The sequence below is a fragment of the Chiloscyllium plagiosum genome, unplaced genomic scaffold, assembly GCF_037043375.1.
Source record: "Chiloscyllium plagiosum isolate Xiang-an unplaced genomic scaffold, Cpla_swu_hap1 HiC_scaffold_40, whole genome shotgun sequence".
Classification (NCBI taxonomy): domain Eukaryota; kingdom Metazoa; phylum Chordata; class Chondrichthyes; order Orectolobiformes; family Hemiscylliidae; genus Chiloscyllium; species Chiloscyllium plagiosum.
In genome coordinates, this window is record NW_028270178.1 from 69,911,741 (window position 1) to 69,932,778 (window position 21,038).

Sequence of the window (21,038 nt, forward strand, 5' to 3'; positions counted from 1 at the left end):
AGAAATTGCAGAGATGCGTGTACCTAACACAATCCATCACGCAAGTCACATTTCCTTCCATTGACTCGGTCTTGAATTCCCACTGCTTCAGGAATGCAGCCAACACAATCAAAGGCCCCTCCCACCACCGCAATGCTGTTTCCCAACCTCTTCCATCGGACAGAAGATGCAAATATTTGAAAATACGCACCAATGGATTCAGGAACAATTTCTTCCGTGTTGTTATCAAACTTGTTAATGGACCTGTCATATATAGAGTTGATCCTTTTCTGCACCTGTTCAAAAGCTGTGAAACTATATTAAACTGATGTCCTTATGTAAGGTATGATTTGTACTGGAGAGAATGCAACACAATATGCTTCACTGTTTCTCAGAATGTATGACTATCACAAAACAAGCAAAATCAATCTGCATACCATACATCTGGGTCTGGTCTGCTCGATAACACTTTAAACCTATGTCTCCAGTGGTCTGTGTAAAAGACTTCCATTATCCATTACTTCCATGCCTGTCATAATTTCGAAAGGATCTATTTCGTATTCCTTAGCCTCGACGTTCATGTGAAAGAATTGATTTATTATATTGTCCCGCATAATTTATGATGGGAGCTGGCAGGACTGCAGAGTTTATGTCTGATCCGGGAGTGATGAAGTCAATTAGCCTTGTCTATCCGTTGCTTCTTATGGTTTCTGGCATGCAACTATTTCTGTGTCGTAGCTTCACCAGGTTGACATCTTACGTTTAGATATACCAAGTGTATGCACTCATAGAACATAGAACAGAGAAAAGTACAACACAGAACAGGCCCTTAGGACCACGAGATTTAATCCTAATGTCAAATATAGTAACTTAACCTACGCACTCCTCAACTCACTGCTATCCATATGCATGTCCAGGAGTCGCACCAATGTCCCCAATGACTCTGCTTCCATGACCACAGCTGGCAACTGATTCCATGCATTCACAACTCTCTGCGTAACGAACCTACCTCTGACATCTCCTTTATACCTTCCACCTAATATCTTCAAACTATGACTTCTCATACCAGTCAATCCTGTCCGGGGGAAAAGTCTCTTCCTATTGATTGTATCTATTGCACACATTATTTTCTATACCTCGATCAGGTCTCCTCTCTTCCTCCTTCTCTCCAGAGAGAAATGTCCGAGCTTATTCCAACTTTCTTCATAAGGCAAGCCCTCCAGTCCAGGCAGCATCCTGGTAAACCTTCTTTGTACTTTCTCCGAAGCCTCTGCATTTTCCTATAGTAGGGCAACCTGAACTAGGCACAATACTCAAAGAGTGGTTTCACCAGGGACTTGTAGAGCTGCAGCAAAACCTCGCAGCTCTTAACCTCAATCCCCGTTAATGAAAGACAATACTCCATATGATTTCTTAATAACCCTATCCACTTGGGTGGCAACTTTGAGGGATCTATGTTCTTGCATACCCAGATCCCTCTGCTCATCCACACTGCCAAGGATCCTGTTTTTAATCTTATATTCAGCATTCGTGTTCCTCCTTCCAAAATGCATTACTTCGCGTTTATCCAGGTTGAACTCCATCTGCCATGTCTCAGCCCAGATCTGCATCTATCTATGTCACGCTGCAGCCTGAAGTAGCCGTTTATACTGTCGACAATACCTGCAACCTTAGTGCCACCTGGAAACTTACTAACCCAATCTTCAATCTCCTCATCCAAGTCATTTATAAGAACTACAAAGAGCAGAGGCCCAAGAACAGAGCCCTGCGGGACCCCAATCAACACTGTCCTCCAGGCAGAATGTTTTCCATTTACATCCACTCTCTGCCTTCTGTCAGCCAGCCAATTGTGAATCCAGATCGCCAAATCTCACCGTATCCCATACTTCCTGACGTTATCTACTCTACTCTTCATTTATCTTCATCTACTCTTCATTAAACCAGGTTTGATCACTGGCTCCAAGTCATAACCCTCCCATTCATCTGCTTCCCCTGCCCTTCCATTCTTCGTTGTCATGTCTTTGGAATGTACTTTGTTTAGAGCCTTGGTAAGTTTGTGCAGTGCATCTTGGAGGCTGTCATTGAGTTACACCATGCAGAACGACTGGTTAATACTTACAAACAGTCTCTAACACACTCATTAAAAGGCAGAGCTCATAGGAACAGCTGAAACAAAAATAAACCAGGTTTCTTCAGGATTAAAGCACCTATCACTGCCGCGAACAGAGAGCTCCTGAGCAGTTGAAAACTTCCCTGTATCTTGTTCAGAGTCCCAAGCTGTTTAATTGCCTGAGAACCAATCACATCGTTGCTGGTAGCAGACAGCCTTTGTCAGTGCTGAACTAGTGGCCAATAATCAATAAGCTCCTTGTCACAAACAAAGGCTGCATCTGTGCATAACTCCGTTCATCTCCAATCACATTTTAATAATTGGGTCACTATCAGGTAAATTGCTGTCAAACCGTGCAGCTATCCTCCACTTTCGATCTGTTTGTAAGGTCGCTCTTTTCACATTTTAGTCCACAATTACACTCAATTTAAAAAAAAATGTTTTTACATGTATTCGCCCTGAGAAAACTAAAATTCCATTTCAAAAACGCATTTACTTGCAAAATACATGAAGCCCATTTTTTTTTTAAAGTGCAGTCTATTTATTATTTCTCCCTTCTTGCAATGTTATGCAACCTTCACATTTCTTAAAGCTTTTACGTATTTCACCATTTGTATTTTAGGACAATATATCTGAATTCACATTCGGTTTTCTAGTGATCTGTATAATAAAATGGTTACAACAAACGACACCATCAAAATATGTTGCATTGTTAATTTGAAACTTTTAAAGAAGTCCAGTGGATTACAATCTGTGTAATTTTGTATTTCATTATTCTTTGTTGGGTGGTCTTCGAAGTGCTGAAGATCTAACAGCAATCCCAAAGTCCCCTTTCCTATGGAAGAGGACTTTTCCAATTATCGGCATTGATTCTAATAGAAATATCCTCCAGGTTCTCAATTCCTAATTCATCATCCTGGAACAAGACAGTACGTCGATCCAATTCAGAAGCATCAGAGGCCATTTTGAAAAGACTGGAAAACGCAGGTATGGTAAAACAGGTTCATCAATTCAAATTGCTTTCATCCTTTCAACATTAACCTCGCACTCTACTAACTAAACCACCTTTCTCTTACTTTGTTCAAAAACTTGTTAAAGGTGCAGCTGTCCAGACAAAATTATGGACAAATTTCCTGTAAAATCAAACAATCCAAAAATCTATTAATTTCTCATTTAGTTTTATGAAGGAAATCCTAATAGTATCACTTTTGCTGTCTCCATCAACATCTGTGCGCTTGTGTGTGTATGGCTGTGTGACTGTATGTGCACGTGTGTCTCTTTAAGTCGATATGTGTGCTTCTGTCTGTAGGAGCCTCTGCACATCTCTCTGTATATGTGATTGTGTCTGAGTATTTGTATGTATTTCCATCTGTCACACGCACACAGAGACAGGCACAAAACACACACACACGCACACACAGACAGGCACAAAACACACACACACACACACACACACACATTCAAACATAACAAAAAGCAATGTATCACTTCACGCCCAAGAGGAAGAGTCAGAGGTACAGATATATTGAGGTTTAAACCTCATTTCAATTGTTACAATCCCGAAAATAACAGAGAGCCCGCTGCACAGAGGTACAGACCCAGAGATACATAAACATGGAGACACACACTCATACACACAATGAGACACAAACACACTCACATAAGCACAGATACTCAGGCAGAGATAGATGGGTAGACACACAGAGAATCACAAAGACAGGAACACACGATAATACACACACATTCAGAGAAACACATGCATAAAGCCAAACAGATTCAGTGTGCAGTAACTGACACTGCACTGTGTCTAACCATCTGCAGCACCATCTGTGTCCCATCAACTCGTTCCCAGTTTTTACAGATGAAATGTTGATGAGAAAGTGGAACAGTCGCGTGAGGTCTCTCAGCATAATTCCCGTGAAAAGGTGAATCTAGTGAAAAGATCATGTTCATTTGAGCAACTGACAGACTTGTACACCACATCCGTGTAATTACTGGATGTCAAGCTGTGAAATGGATTGATAATGATGGCAAGTAGTTATATTCCCCATAATTAGTTGGAATTAACTTGCATTGCAGCTTGCTCAGCACCACAGTCACAAACATTCTCTGTCTCCACCATCCACACTCAGTACCAATGGAATATACCACTGACAAGATGCACTGTAGAAATTACCCAAAGTTCCTCACAGAGCAGCTTCCAGAACCACAGCATTATCGCGTGGAACACTGAGCACAGCAGATACACGGGACACCAGTTGACAATGCCACATCAAGCCACTCGCCACCCTGGCTCGGAAAATCGTCTCAGTTCCACAAGTGCCATTCGTTGGAAATCCTCGAACTCCCTCCCTTACATCATTATGGGTTTATCTGGACAAAATGAATGGCAGCAGTTCAAGACGCCAACTCATCGTCAACTTCGCCAGAACAATTATATCTGAATAATACGTGGTAACCCAGGGGCAATGAGCCAAACACATTAATGAACCACAAAATAAAGGTCACTGTTTGAAACCCACGTGCTCCAATGCTGAGCTTTTGAATAAATTGTGTCCATATTCGAGAAAATTGAAATACGATTTCATTTGAATGCATCAAATTCTGAACAGGCTTCAGAGGGTAGATGTTGAGAAATTGATCCTGTGGGTCTGGGCATCTAAAACACGATAACGCAGTCTCAGGAGTTGCGGAAAAGCTTAGCATGTCTGACAGAATCTGTGAAGAGAAGTCAGTGTTAAAGTTACACAATTTACAGATCTTTTGGTATTATTGACAGCACCCTCAGTGTAAGGGTCAGTTTATTTGGGAATGAGATGAGGAGAGAGCGATTAACTCTAAGGCCTCTGAGTCTTTAATATTCTCTGTCCCTGACGATTGTTGATGCACCCTCATTGAGTGCATTTCAGATTGGAAGACACAGATTGCTGGTTTCTCAGGGAGTCACGGGATATGTGGATTGCACAGGAAACTGGAAATGAAATCTAAGTCTAGCTTTGATTGGATTGACTACTAGAACAGACTGAACATTTTAAACAGGCTGTATAGACCTCTCATTCTTTCTTCAGAGTTATCCCCCTTCCAATTGTTCAGTAATTATTACTTTTCTAACTTCCTACCGCTCTGCTGAATTCCCCTTCTCTCATAACACATGAGCTAACCTTTCCCTTCTCTCGGCAGATGTTGCATGACCTGATCAGATTCCTCTGAATGGCCTGTGTTTATTTCAGAGAGAATTATAACTCCCTATTCCTGTTTCTGTGAGAGAAAACATTCCCCAAAACGATTCCTTTAATTCTATTTGTTCACAGAGAAAGGAGGCATTGTTCTGTCCAAATGCATTACATGCTCATGAGGGCATCAATATACTGTGATGATTTTTAAAATAAAATATATTAAACATAATGAAATTCATGATGAAAACACGAGACCCAATTCGATCTGTAAGGGGCAGGAATTCAGTCATGCGAGGTGAAAGTGAGGACTGCAGATGCTGGAGATCAGTGTCAAGATTAGAGTAATGCAGGAAAAGCACAGCAGGTCAGGTAGCATCCGAGGAGCAGATGAGTCGACATTTCAGGCAAAACACCGATATCGGGAATGAGGCTGGGAGTGTCCATCGTGGACAGATAAATGGGAGGGAGTGGGGCTGAGGAGAAGGGAGCGGAGAGCGCAATTGATGGATGGAGGTGGGGGTCAAGGTGATTGGTTGGAGAGGATGGTGGAGCGGATAGGTTGGAAGGAAGATTGGCAGGTGGGACAGGCCATGAGGATGGTGCCGAGCTGGCAGGATGGAACTGGGATAAGGTGGTCGGAGGAGGAAATCAAGCAAATGGTAAAGGCCACATTGATGCCCTGGGGTTGGAGGTTCCTGAGGAGGAAGATCAGGCGTTCTTCCAAAAGGCGGCGGGTGGTGAGTGAGTGGTGATAGAGAAGTTCCAGGTACTGCATGTCCTCGGCAGATTCGGAAGGGGAATTCAATTCTCCCTCCGCCAGTTGTTGTTTTGTATGTTGCTCCTGATCCATCAAAACGCAGATCTGTGTGAATGCACAAACAACCTCTCTCTATACATTTCACTCAAAATAATGTCAATGACAGGACGGATTAAAACAAAATGCAAACTGTGTTGAATGCTGGATGTAGGGAATCACGTTACTGTAGAGGCTTTACAGCACTGAGATCAGGCTTTCGGCCCATCATTCACAAACCAGTCTGCACTCCCTCTTGAAACTTCTCCAATTACCCAGATCCCTGTCTGATTGAAGACTGTCTGGGTGGAGTTTGCACATTCTCCCTGTGTCTGCGTGAGTTTCCTCCGGGTGCTCCAGTTTCGTCGCACAGTCCAAAGATGCGCAGGTTAGGCTGGAGTTGCAACGCTCAATAGTCAATAGTGTCCAGGTGAGTGTTGGTTATATGGTTAGCCATGAGAAATGCGGGGTTACAGGAATAGCGTAGAGGGTGAGACTTGGTGGGATGCATGATGAGCCGAATAGCCTGTTTCTACACTGTAAGAATTTTATGATCCTATGCTCCATCCCATCTATATCTGTGGATGAAAAGGACTATCACCTGATCAAATATCCCCTTCAATGGGTCAACGTTTGTTTTCTATCTGACAAAGAACTGCATATGTTACAGATCTGAGAGACAGCTCAAAAATTGCTGGGAAACTCAGCAGGTCCGTCAGTTTTTGTGGGGAGTGAACCTTTTGGATCCAGTGATTGTTCTTAAGAGCTGAAGGCTTCTGATCTGGTGTTTTCAGACCTGTTGACGTTTTACAAGCAATTTCTTGTTTTGCTTTCAGCCCCAGTTCAGTTGGTGACTATCATGGCCTTGTTGTGTGTGCTTGGGAAAAGGGACAATTGAGCTGCTAGAGCGGTGGTGGTGTAGTGGTGAGCATAGCTGCCTTCCAAGCAGTTGATCTGGGTTCGATTCCCGGCCATCGCAGTGTTGTGGCTTTTCCTGTGGTTTTGCAAGGAAAAGTCTTGAGCACCAACGTTGCATTCTGTGGCGAAATGGATTTGTCAGGTTGCTTTCGGGTTTTCATGGCGATGGTTCCTGTTAATTGCCGTGACAATCCGGGCACCGTTGCTCGAAAGCTTTCCTCTCTGCTGCCCATTGCTTATTTGAATATTGTTCGCAACATAAGGTTCGTTTTGTTTTGTTGGAAAAGTGAGAGATTGCTATCGTCAGAAACCTTAAATAATTACAGAAGACGCTAGAAATTCGGAACAGATTCAACACATTCTATCGTGGACAGGAAGGAGGTTCAAATGCGTCAAATTTCTTCAAGGTTAAAATACATTCGCACCTCAAAACCATTTGGAAGCTTAAGAATTACAAACATCACATTATAACTTTTCCTCATCCGTTCAAGTTTCACAATATCATTCCGGTAGCAGGAAGGCCAGATTTGTGTGGTTTATGCAATGTTACTATATTCGAACATTGGCTGTTTCGTAGTTAAATGATGTTTCATTTCGTTCAGTTTTCCAATAGAGTTGGGTTAGTCCACACTTTGTTTTTTGTTTGTGTTACAACGATAGTGCGAAGAAAATTATGTTTCGGTTCAAGCCTGGAAGTTTCACCAATTGAATTGCATTGCCGTACATTTGCCTTCAGGAGAAAAGAAAAAGGGACTGAGACCATCTTTTTAACTCATAGGTGTTTGATCTGGTTCAAAACCTCCTCGATTTCGGTCAATAAATGTTCCTACAGTCCGCAACAATGATTTTCACAGATTCGAGGAGGATACATAGACATCGTTATTAATTGTTATTACCTCGGACATGAGACGTTTGGGAATGATATTTCTCAGATCATTGCTCAGCCAAGGTTAAAGGTCTGGACTCCGGCAAAATTGGGAACAATGCATTTTCCAGGAGACTGAGAGGTTACTAACAGAGCGGGAGGTGGAGAGTCGGTAGCAGAACTACAGGGACAGTCCTCTCTGATCGCTGACCCTTCAACGTCAGTATATCCAGTGCCAGGAATGACTGCCATTGGTCAGAATGACAAAATGTTGTTATGGAAAATAAACAGCGTGAAAGTAAGGGAAGGTTTATAGCATGAAAGCAAGGGAAGGCTTAAAGCATGAACCCCACTGGCGATCTGTTGCAAGGGGTCTGTAGAATGCAGGATGAGATAAGAATAGTGGGATTCTCTTACACCAAATAGCAAAGAAAGGTTGACGCTGAAAGGTCTCGTTGGTGAGATTAGATTACAGTTAATAAAGTTAGGCTTCCTGTTAAGTATCATTATGACTCGATTGGGAACATAAATATTTGGGACATTGCATTAAATATCTAAATAATAGTTAATAGAGTCAGCCTGATTCAGATTATTGACAATAAATAACTAATTATGGCATCGGGAAAATATGAAGTAGGGTCTGGAATGAAAGACCATTGTTGCGAAAGTTTGACATTAAATATCAAACCGTCACATGAGAATAACGTTAAGTAGAATGAACAATTAAAGAGATGATGGGAACTAAGATCACACTTTTATTGTGTTGCGAGTGTGAGGTACTTTGATTAATATATTTCGACATGCTGATAAGCAAACAAAGCATGGCAAAATATTATAAAAAACCATGGACAATGAAGTTCGAGAGCATTCGAGAATCTGCTTTCTCGGTGTCACGGTTTTTCGTTTGCAAATAACAGACCGACTTCATGAAGAACTCTCTACGTCTCCTGGTGATTCTCTATACTTTTTCCACGACAAAACTCAGCAGGTCTGGCAGCATCCATGCAGAGAGAATCGTGGACAATATTTTACAATTTCATCAGAACTCAATAATCTCCCACAGGTACTGCCAAACCAGATAGTTTTGTCAGCAGTTTCTGATTTTGTTTCAGATTCCCAGAGGCAACAGTTCATTACATTAACCTTTAAACCATTGCAGAAAGTTCTTTGTGTTTTTTCACACGGAAATTTTCCGTTTGAGGAACATTTTCCTGCCCCCATTAGAAACAAGAAACACTGCAGCAGAGAAAACAGATGCTTTAACAACAACGATCGCTGTCGCCTTTGGAGATCTTGAACCACCAGCCTTTCATTTAATAGTCGAATACGCTGAAACGTCCAACCTAAAACCTTGCCCGAACATCTAAAGCAGGCTGTGACAGACTTCAGTCTGTCCTTCCCAGACCGAGAAGTGTCCTCTTACCAGTTTTATTTTTCCAAAATAAAGTCTGGAACATTCATTATGGAGGCATGGGAACAGTCTTATCCCATCCACGACAGACACACCCATGTCACTGAGCACCAACTCTCCTCCAACTGGGACCATCTCCCTTCGAGCCTCCTAGTCCCTTGTGTGGTCCCGAGTTTTTTCATTGTCCCGGATTCAAGATGATGTATGTATTTGACATGTAGAGGAACGAGAATTATTTCAATGTCTTAGATCAGTTCATGTCCCGAGAACATCAAAGTTAATGGTCTGTCCTCTTAAAGAAGGGGAAGCTGCCTTGACTGTCTCTGCTCATTTGGGCAGTTCACCCTTCTCCATTCTCCTTGGATTTCTCTTCTCACAGAGTTTCTGAAGATACACAATGTTGGAAACTCGGTTAAATGGTTTGCCTCTTTAAAATTTTTTCCACCTGTCAATTGAAAATATTTTCCTAAAATCTCTTTAACACTCCTCTGCTTTGCACCATGTCCAGGGTCGAGATGTCCTGGCATTTGGAGAGATTCCTGAGGTTTTCTTTGCAACCAAGACAGTTAACTGAAGATTGTAAAAACAATGACTGCAGATGCTGGAAACAGATTCTGGATTATGGTGCAGGAAGAGCACAGCAGTTCAGGCAGCTTCCAAGGAACTTCGAAATCGACGTTTCGGGCAAAAGTCTTTCATCAGGAATAAAGGCAGTGAGCCTGAAGTGCAGAGAGATAAGCTAGAGGAGGGTGGGTGTGGGGAGAAAGTGGCATAGAGTACAATGGGTGAGTGGGGGAGGGGATGAAGGCGATAGGTCAGGGAGGAGAGGGTGGAGTGGATAGGTGGAAAAGGAGATAGGCAGGTAGGACAAGTCCAGACAAGTCATGGCGACAGTGCGGAGCTGGAAGTTTAGAACTAGGGTGAGGTGAGGGAAGGGGAAATGAGGAAACTGTTGAAGTCCACATTGATGCCCTGGGGTTGAAGTGTTCCAAGGCGGAAGATGAGGCGTTCTTCCTCCAGGCGTCTGGTGGTGAGGGAGCAGCGGTGAAGGAGGCCCGGGACCTCCATGTCCTTGGCAGAGTGGGAGGGGGAGTTGAAATGTTGGGCCACGGGGCGGTGTGGTTGATTGGTGCGGGTGTCCCAGAGATGTTCCATAAAGCGCTCTGCTATGAGGCGCCCAGTCTCCCAAATGTAGAGGAGACCACATCGGGAGCAACGGATACAATAAATGATATTAGTGGATGTGCAAGTAAAACTTTGATGCATGTGGAAGCCTCCTTTAGGGCCTTGGATAGAGGTGAGGGAGGAGGTGTGGGCGCAGGTTTTACAGTTCCTGCGGTGGCAGGGGAAAGTGCCAGGATGAGAGGGTGGGTTGTATGGGGGCGTGGACCTGACCAGGTAGTCATGGAGGGAACGGTCTTTGCGGACGGCGGAAAGGGGTGGGGAGGGAAATATATCCCTGGTGGTGGGGTCTGTTTGGAGGTGGGAGAAATGTCGGCGGATGATTTGGTTTATGTGAAGGTTGGTAATGTGAAAGGTGAGCACCAGGGGCGTTCTGTCCTTGTTACGGTTGGAGGGGTGGGGTCTAAGGGCGGAGGTGCGGGATGTGGACGAGATGCGTTGGAGGGCATCTTTAACCACGTGGGAAGGGAAATTGCGGTCTCTAAAGAAGGAGGCCATCTGGTGTGTTCTGTGGTGGAACTGGCCCTCCTGGGAGCAGATCCGGCCGAGGCAGAGGAATTGGGAATACGGGATGGCATTTTTGCAAGAGGTAGGGTGGGAAGAGGTGTAATCCAGGTAGCTGTGGGAGTCGGTGGGTTTGTAAAAAATGTCAGGGTCAAGTCGGTCATCATTAATGGAGATGGAGAGGTTCTGTTCTGCAGCTGTTTATCTTGATGCGGGAGGGAGCGGTTGGGATTGGCACATTTACGAGCAGGAGAAAGTATTGTCACTGAACAGGCTCAGTGTCCAGAGGACTGTGATTGAAGGAATTTAATGAAATGCAGCACTTATACACAGTAAATTCACAGAATACTGCAGAAAACCGACGGATCTAGCTGTACTTGTGGAAAGAGAAACAGAGATAACATTTTGAGAGTGATATATTTGTGATCAAGCACTCGACTTTCTAGCGCACCACACTGCCAGCGAAATTACAGCCAATGAAGTGTTTTTGACGAAGATTAAAGTCTGTTTGTTCATTCAAAAGTCAAAAAAAGACAATGCTGCAAACTCTCAGAGCTGGCACTGGACAGTGCAGACCGACCTTGAGGGTTTTTTCTGCTCTGATATTCACCTGGGATAATGTGGCACCAGAAGGCCTCCTCACAGTGGTAGGGGCCAATTATGTAAGACTTAGGTGTGGAGGATATTTTCTCTTTCAGAGGGTAGCACATCTGTGAAGTTGTTTGCAACAGAGGGTTGTCAAGGCTGCATACATGCAAGGCTGAGAAAGATAGACATTTGGTCACTTCGGGAAACGAGGGCCACAGAGATGAGGCCGACAGGGGATTTGAGGATTAACCAAATCAGCCGTGATCTCATTGAAACTTGTCGCTGACTTGATGGGTTAAATTGCTTCCATCTGCTCGAATGTCTTTGTTGTCATTTCGAAAATGTGAACCACCATTGCAAATTAAGAACAGCAGAAAGTTTAGAAGAGAAGATTACAGTCACACTGAGTCAACATCATTTTTGAAAGGAAAAACATACAATGACAATCTGACAGATTTCTTTGGTAGCATGACCTGCAGACCTGCAGACGATGCTCAGTAAAGTTCATTTGAATTTTAGCAAGCAATCAATAAGGGGCTATATAAAAGTCTGTTGCACAAGATAGGAGTTCTCGGTGTTGGGTCATAAAGCAGCATTGTCTGTCCATTGTCTATTTAACAGAAATCACCGAATCAAGATTAATGAGCAGTTTTCAAGTTGGAAAGATATTTTAATGAAATCCAAACTGGTTAGTCATCGGATTTAATGTTTTATCTGACCGAATGACTTGGAGGAAGTGGCAGAGTGAAATGCTGCGATACGCAATAGGTGGGTGAGAATATTGTGATAAGGATGTGGAATTTTGCAAACAGGTTTCGATAGTATGAGTGAGTGGAGAAGTCTTGGCAGATGCAGTTTCATGTAGGGGCACTTTTATCTGTTAATAGGTTCACAACTCTCCATTCAATTTGCAATGTTGCAACCCCACACAAGAGCGCATTCTCTCGCTGTTGGAGATTTTGTTGACACATTGTTACCACTGTTTTTGATCATGTGTTGGTTTCTGAGTGAAAATTGTTTCCACTGTACCAGAGGTGCCAGAGACACGTTTATCAGTTCAGCCGAATATACGATAAACAATGTCCCTTTCAAAACGTGAGGTTCCATTCCAACCATGCACCAACCAAAATATCCAGAGCCGTGGAATGCGAACGGCCACAAGCTCGGGGGATTGAGAGTGACGGCTCCATGTCAAATAGTGCTGAAACAAAAGTAACTGATTTAGAATGCTCTGAATGAAACCGAACGGTACTCTCCCTAAACTTTTCCCAATTCACTCGGAAAATGATGCTGTTGCGTGCACGTGGGTTTACGTAATGAACAGTTTATTGTCAGTAACAGGGGTGGGGTGGGGCAGGATAGTGAGGTTTTCGCGTGGCTGAGATGTGATCTAGTCGAACGGGGAATTCAAACGCCCACAGAACAGAGAGCTGGTTGATCCAGGAACTCAGTCCCATCTTCTGTTCCCAACCCAATTCTCCAGCCTTCTGTCTGTGACACTAAGCTCCCCTGAATTCCTGATCCAGTCTATTTCCCAGAATGGGCCTGAATCCGCCCCAAACTTCTCCACATCTGCTGGCAGCTGATACACCGCGTCTGTGTGTGATCGAACACAGTTTCAGTCCCACACAGCAAACCCCGTCTGTTCGGAGCAAAGCAATACCTGCTGCGGGACAGATATACGGGTCTCTGGCCCCAAATGTTTTTCTGCGAGGGATTAGTTAGCTCCTTCACCACTCACGGCAAGGACTGGTGCTTCAAAATGTGGGGAGAAAGAAAATAGACACAAAAGTTTGGACAGGTTAGGTCAAGGGTTATTGTCAGCATCAGTGGAGTCCCTGCTTCAGAGTCTGAGTTTGAATCGCACAGACCTGGATCCAATTCGCATTCAGGAAATAAAGATTTATTTCTCTTCTTTTGGTTTATCTGAATGAAAACTATTTCCTGCTTCCACACAGCGCACAGACGCCGATCTGCCAGAATCAATCCAACGAGAAGGATAATTGATTGCATCCAACTGGAAGGATCATTGCGGCAGATACACGAGACACCTGTCACCGCAAATCGCCTCTAAGAATCTCGCCTTTCTCAGCTGAAACTATCTCACTGTTCCTTCAACGTCGTTTGTTATAATTCTCGGAACTCCCTCCCGAGCGACATCATGGATGCATCTCTGTGCTGAGTACTTCCACGATTCTGTAAAGTAACTTACTATCGCAAGCTCTGGAGTAATTATGGATGGGCAGTGCAGCTGATCCCAAAGATTGACGTGCATACTCCAGAAATTCGTTTCAAACGGCTGCAATTTCGAAGTGGAAACATGGAAGTATTCGGGAAAAAGTGAGAAGTTTCGAAGGGGGAGTCGGATAAACTGAAAGTCAATGATGACTGGGAGACGTGAGGCAAGAATTGAGTTTGATGCTGTTGATGCAAGGCGCAATGTCAGTACTAATGGGTTAGCCCTTACTACCCACTGTTAACACCGACTCACACACCACTCCTGGTAAATTCACCACAATTACCCTGATCTTTTGGTATGAGATTCCCTCTGTGCATATTCACGCGTGTTATCGGCCCCCAGGGGATGAACGCATCCTTTTTATCCTGTCAGATTACAGAGGGGAAGGCAATAGTTTGAAAGCAAAGCAAGAAGAGATTTCCTCTTTCGGTGCATTTTCACTGAAGGAAGACCAGCTGTGAACTGTTCTTTCCTGCATAAGCGCAGGTTGATATATATTCTCATCGAGCAGCTTTACTACTGCAAGGAAGTCTGAGTTACTGTGATCAAATAGTTAATTAAATGCACATATGGATTTGAAGAACACCGTATGTGGCTTTGTCAGTTAAAGCATCTGGTAATAACCAGGCGAGTATGGTGTGAAATGCTCTCAAATGTTCCGTACATTGAAAGTTCATTACATAAACTTATTGTAAAAGCCGTATTGTTGATCCAATATCGCGAAAGTGACGGCTCAGCATGCGTCTTGTGTTTGAGCTCAGCCCGTTGTTAGTTGGTGATACCAAGCCCTGCCGCCTGCTGTGGACCCATTAGTCAATGTTCTATCCTGCTCATCTAACGCCGAGATTCTTTACTCTGTTCAACAATGATTTCTCCTTCTATTCTACTTTTAGTCTCTCGCTGTCAGAGCAAGTCTTTTTTTTTAAATAATGAAGTGAGACAGGAGACACTGCAGACTTGCCAGGAAATGTTGTGGTAATAACGCATCCATTGCGAGATGACAGCTATCATTGTCTGCTGTCACCATTCATTAATTTTAGGCAAACTGCAATGACGTCATTGAAATCCTATAATTGGAGAGAAACTGCTTTTCTTCTGGTCGGTTATGAATTCTAATTACAATTGTAAATGATCATAGTTTGAGGGAAGAAATGTCACCTGACCTCAGACCTAAGTGACAGAGATATTACCTGGAGATTGTGAGCCCAGTTCTACACACTCTGGCGGCGTGGGGGGTGGCGGGTTGGGAGGGAGGCGGAGAAAGCCACCGAATTTCAGACTTTTCCAAGAGTAGGAATAGAAATTGAGGGATATTGACAGACAGAGAGTGGGAGAATGTAGAAGAGAGTGAGATGGTACAGAGAGACAACGGGAGACAAATAAATAAGCATACGAAGGTAGACACTGAAAACAGAAGCTCTCCATTCAACGTTGTTGCTCATGGACAGAAAGGACAAGATAAAGGTAATGAGTAAGGCCAGCCTTTCACCAACTTAGGAGAACAGCAACAGCATTACAGCCGATATGACATTTTTCATTTTTCAGATGACGTTTGTCAGCTAATGAGAGATTCTGATATGTATGCTGATTCGTGAAGTGAAACTGGCAATTACCCTGGAATTAAAACAATAAAATGCACAGGTAACCTGATTCTGTCGATATGAAAAATTAAATCTCTTTGACTCCACGGGTGCTGTCAGGCCGCTGAATTTGTATGTCAATTCCTGTTGTTGATTCAGATTTCCAGGATTCGCACTTACTTGTTTTACGCCAGTCTGAATCGTGTTTGTGACAAAACTCCATCAATTGCCAGCACCATACAACATTCCCTGCTTTGGGAAGGCTGTCAACAGGATAACCCGTCAGAGGAAATCTCCCATTGTCACAGCAGTAAGAGTACTGAATCCTTACCACTAGACTTCCAGGGAAATTGAAATATGGTGCTGTATGTTTCCATAATGAATCCCCTTTTATTTTTTCATTTGTGATCATTTTAGCTGCACATCAATTTCCTTCTTTCTTCCATTCCTTTCAGCGTGGAAAAGGCCTTTCCGCCTATCTGCAGTGCGGGAGACCGGATATTTATCTACTCTCGTCCCAGTTTCCAGCATGAGGCACTTAACCTTGCATGTTCTGATGTTTCCAGGGTAAATTTCAATGAGATACTCCCTGTGCTTTAAATGACACAATCATAGGACTGAACTTTGACGTGGTCACACTGTATGGTAATTGCCCTGAGGAAATCATCCTCATTTTCGTCCACACAGGTGGACAGACAGATAAATTTCCGAGAGCAGGAGAGATGTCAGGATGAGACCAGTTTAACGTGCTTCACATCCGCCAGTTTCTCCGACCATCTCACCGCAGCATGTCAAAGATTTCTGCAGCACAGAAAATGCACTTCAGCTGAACAAGTTTGCACCAGTCGAACACAAGTCCCTGACTGTTCTCGTCTCATTTTCCAACAGTTGGCTCACAGTTTCAAACGCAGTTGGTGGTAGAAGTGTACACCTCAATGCGTCTCAAATTTCTGTAGAAATTTCTGCTTGCTGCACCCTGACAGGCAGTGGGTTGCAGATTCCGACCATGCCCAATTTGCCCATTTTTGTTGTTAAGCTGACTCTTCCAGTCGAAGTCAGGGAGTAATTTCCCTTCGCAATTATTGGCATTTCTCCATCACCATCAGTAGGATTCGAGGCTGCATGGTGAAAGCCATATGAATTTCAATTCTATTGCCTTAACCACTCATCCAGGACGACAGGACGACACTGTGCAATTCACTTCCCATGTCTCTTACCTTGTGGAGATGAGGAAGAGTAAATCATTATTGGGTTTGTTTGAATCCAATCATTTCACAGCTTCCAAACATTTAAAATTTCGGTGCATGGTGAGGCTGGCTGCATCATCCTGATGGATGGAATGGGCATTTAGTCAAAATAAAAACAGAACTTGCAAGAAAACCTCAGCAGGTCTAGCAGCATTTCTAGAGGGACATTAATAGGCAATGTTTCAGAACGTCGTCAGTGCTGTGTTTTCTCCCACAGGTACTACCAAATTGGCTCGTTTCTGCAGCAGTTTCTTTTTGGTTTCAGATTCCCACAAGTCACAGTTCTTGACATTAATCTTGACAGCAATGCGGAAATGTCATTGTGGTTAGTCACACGATAGTGTTTTCAATTTGGAGAATATCTTTTGATCTCATTAGAAATTGAAACAGTGCAGCAAAGCAAACAGATGCATTAAGGGCAGCAATCTCAGTCGCCCGGGGGGCTCTTGAATCAGCTATCTTTCATGCGCTGACAGTGCAATCCAGCACATCACACGATCCTCCAAAGTAGGCGGTTACTGAATCTCAACTTCAGTCTGCCCTTCCCAGAATGACAACTGTCCTCTATCAGATGTATTTTTTTCAAAATAAAGCCTGGGACGCTCATTATGGAGACATAGGAACAGTCTGATCCCACTCACTGCAGGCATACCCATGTCACTGGGAAGTCTCTCACACAACCAGGACAGTCTGGGTTCCAGACTCTCAGTGTTTGTCTGGCCCGAGCTTTTTCAATATCCTGGAGTCCTCATATACAAAAACGAGAAATCTTTCAATGTCTCAGATCAGTTCATGTCCCGACAACATCAGAGTTAATGTCCCGTCCCCTTAAAGAGGGGGAAGCTGTCTTGACAGTTTCTGCTCAGTCCGACAGTTCACCCTTGCTCATTCCCCTCCGATGCCACTTCGCAAAAAGTTTCTGAAGATCCACAAAGCTGGAAACTGGTTTCCATGTTTTGCCTCCTTAACATTGTTCCGCTCTCAAATGTCAATATTTCTCCAAAATCTCTTCACTATCCTCTGTCTTGCACCATGTCCGGGGGTGAGAATTGCCTTTATGAGGAGAGAGTCCAGAGGCTGGTAAGTTTCACGTTGGAGCGAAGAAGGTGAACCAGAGATTTCCTGAGGATGTTTATAATGGTGTGGGAGGGAGCGGTGGGGATGGGCGCTTTGACGAAAAGGAAGAAAACTTGCCACCGTCCAGGGTCAGTACATAGAGGACTGTGATTAACGGAATCGAATGTAAAGTTGCACTTTTGCACAGTACATTCAGACGATACTGCAGAAACTCGATGCGTCCAGCAGTATCCGTGGGAAGAGAAACGGTCAAGGTTTTGATCGTGGCACAGTTCTGATTAAGAACTCGAGGTTACAAAATCAAATCGAACAACTGGCATGGTTTGTTGAGATTGTTCTTTTTTCAAGTTTGAGCTCGAAATCGTCCTTTCGGAAATCATTGAAAACGTAGTCGGCAGAATTCGAAACTGCGTGGGGATTCCCAATGGATATCTAACCCATCACCTTTCCCACTCGGACACGACTACACATTTACCTCCCGTGCTTAATACATCTTATGAAATGAATGGTTCCAACCTTAAACACCAGTATTTGGCTTGCCCTGTCCGCAGCCTGACCCCAGTATTCGCTGTCCCCCTCTCTTGGTTCAGAACGGAATAGGATGCTGGGAAATCCAGTTGAATTACACGCGTTGATGAGAGCTGATTGTGGCTCAGCAACTAGCACTGCTGCCTCGCATCACCATGGTCCCAAGTTTGCTTCCAACGTCGGGCCACTGTCTGTGTGATGTTTGCACATTCTCCCCCTGTCTGCGTGGGTTTCTTTCCACAGTCCAAACATATGTTCGTCAGGTGAATTTGCCGTTGTAAGTTGCCCATAGTGTTTGGTACATTACTCACAGGGAAATGAGTCTGGGTGTATTAATCTTCAGAGAGTCAGTGTGGACTGGTAGGGACGAAGGGGGGCGCACTGGAGGGAATTTAATCCATTCAAGTGAATCAGAAGAATCCATTTTCATGTGCAGAGAGATTAATAAACATAGCAATGGATCGAGAAAATAAAAACGTTGTTGTATTGGTCCAGTGCATTCATCGCCAGCTGAGTTACTGAGGGTTACCTCAGATTACAACAGGATCTGTACCAGATGGATCAATTGGCTGAGAAGTGGCAGCAGGAATTTAATTGAGATAAATGCGAGGTGCTGTATTTTGGGAAAGCAAACCTTAGAAGGACTTATGCCATTAATGGTAAGATCCTTGGGAGTGTTGCTGAACAAGGAGACCTTCGAATGCAGGTTCGTAGCTCCTTGAAAGTGGAGTCGCAGGTAGGTAGAATAGTGAACAAGGCGTCTGGTCTGCTTTCCTTTATTGGTCAGAGTCCTGAGTACAGGTGTTGGGAGGTCATGTTAGCGGCTGTACAGGGCATTGTTTAAGCCAATGTTGGAATATTGCGTGCAATTTTGTTCACCTTCCTATCGGAAAGATGTTGTGAATAGATTTCAGAATAGATTTACAAGGATGTTACGAGGGTTGGAGGATCTGAGCTGCAGGGAGAGGCTGATCAGGCTGGGGCTATTTTCACTGCTGCGTCGGAGGCTGAGGGGTGACCTTCGTGAGGTTTACAAAATTATGAGGGGCATGGATAGGATTAATAGACAAAGTCTTTTTCCTGGGGTCGGGGAGTCCAGAACTAGAGGGCATAGGTTTAGGGTTGGAGGTGAAAGATATAAAAGAGACCTATGGAGCAATGTTTTCACGCAGAGGGTGGTACGTGTATGGAATGAGCTGCCAGAGGATGTGGTGGAGGCCGGTACAATTGCAACATTTAAGAGGCATTTTGATGGGCAAATGAAGGGAAAGGGTTTGGAGGGAAATGGGCTGGGTCCTGGCAGGTGTGACTAGATTGGGTTGGGATATCTGGTCGGCATAGACGGGTTGGACCGAAGTGTCTGTTTCCATGTTGTGCATCTCTATGACTCTATGATTCTACGTGATCTTGAAGAAGATTCGCTTTTGGCAAATCTAATGTGCAATTCATGTCTGTTTGTGTCATCTGAGGTTAAGATATGAAAATGTTTCAAAGACTCACAGCTGGCTCTGCAGAGTGAAGACCGATCTTCCGGTGTTTTTTCTGCTCTGATTTACACCTGGGAAGATGTGGGACCAGTGGGCCTTATCACAGCGGATGGGGTCAAACATGTAAGACTGATGTGAGGAAAATATTCTCTCTTTCGGAGGATAGCAAGTCTGTGGAAATGCATCCAACAGAGGTCTGTCAAGAATGGGTACATTCAAGGCTGAGATAGACAGTTATTTAGTCAGTCCGCAATCAAGGGCCACGGAGATAAGGCTGAAAAGTAGAGTTGAGGATTATACAAATAAGCCGAGATATCATTGAAAGCTGTCGCTGACTTGATGGGCTAAATTGCTGCTATCTGCTCTAATGTCTTGTGTTCTCAAACCCCAACAATCGGAAGCGGAAAATATTGATTGAAACTAATTCAATTCTTAACACTCACAGGACCGCAGCGTTTCACATGAGCTTCAGCAGCGCTGAGAATGTCATCGAGAAAGGGGACGAAAAGGCTGGAAACCTTCTTCCCAGCTCCGCTGAAAATTCCAACAACAACTCCGAGGACCGGAGCTTCACATCTTTCTGCTCCAAAACTCTATGGTTTTCTGCCGCAGAGAATTGCACCCTCAACTCCCGCGTGCAAGGTGAGGATACCAAGTCCTACACTATCAAGGATGGGAGTTAGAGCGAGGGCAACACCGGTCACTGTCATATGGACAGCCACAAACACACTCTTTTCATATGGAAGTCCATTCCTTCACACTCTCTTCATTTTACCATCACCCCAGAGATTATTCTGATAAAACAGCTTTGCACTGCTTCTGTGACAAGGAGACCATTGATTTATAAAGGTCAGAAAGTCTGTCCACAATAGCCGAAATACTGCCTCAACAACACTCCACAACTCCTACACATGATTCATTTTGTAATGAAGGCTGACATTTCATTTCCTGTCCTGGTTAATGGATGCCCTGCATAAATTCTGTTCGTGATGTCTGAACAAGGACATTCCGGTCCTTTTTGGCAAAAGCACTTCCCAACCTCTCACCTTCTAATAAATACAATATGAAAAGGAATGTATAAGTTAACAAAAAAGAACAAAGGAAATTTACAGCCCAGGAACAGGCCCTTCGGCCTCCAAGTCTGAGCCGATCCAAATGTACTGTCTAAACCTGTCGGTCAATTCCTAAGCATCTGTATCCCTCTGCTCTCCATCTACCACATCTGTCCACAAGCATCTTAAATGAATCTACCATGCCTGCCTCTACCACCTCTGCTGGCAACGCCTTCCAAACGGCCACCACCCTCTGTGTGAAGTACTTGCCGCGTGTATCCCCCTTAATCTTTCCACCTCTC

At 44.0% G+C, this 21,038-nt stretch overlaps 1 non-coding gene across 1 annotated transcript; it reads left to right on the forward strand.

Moving 5' to 3' along the window:
* The first annotated feature begins 6,965 nt into the window (after positions 1–6,965).
* Positions 6,966–7,037, forward strand: trnag-ucc (transfer RNA glycine (anticodon UCC)). The gene has a single exon. It is a non-coding gene; the product is annotated as a tRNA-Gly (tRNA).
* Positions 7,038–21,038: the final 14,001 nt, after the last annotated feature.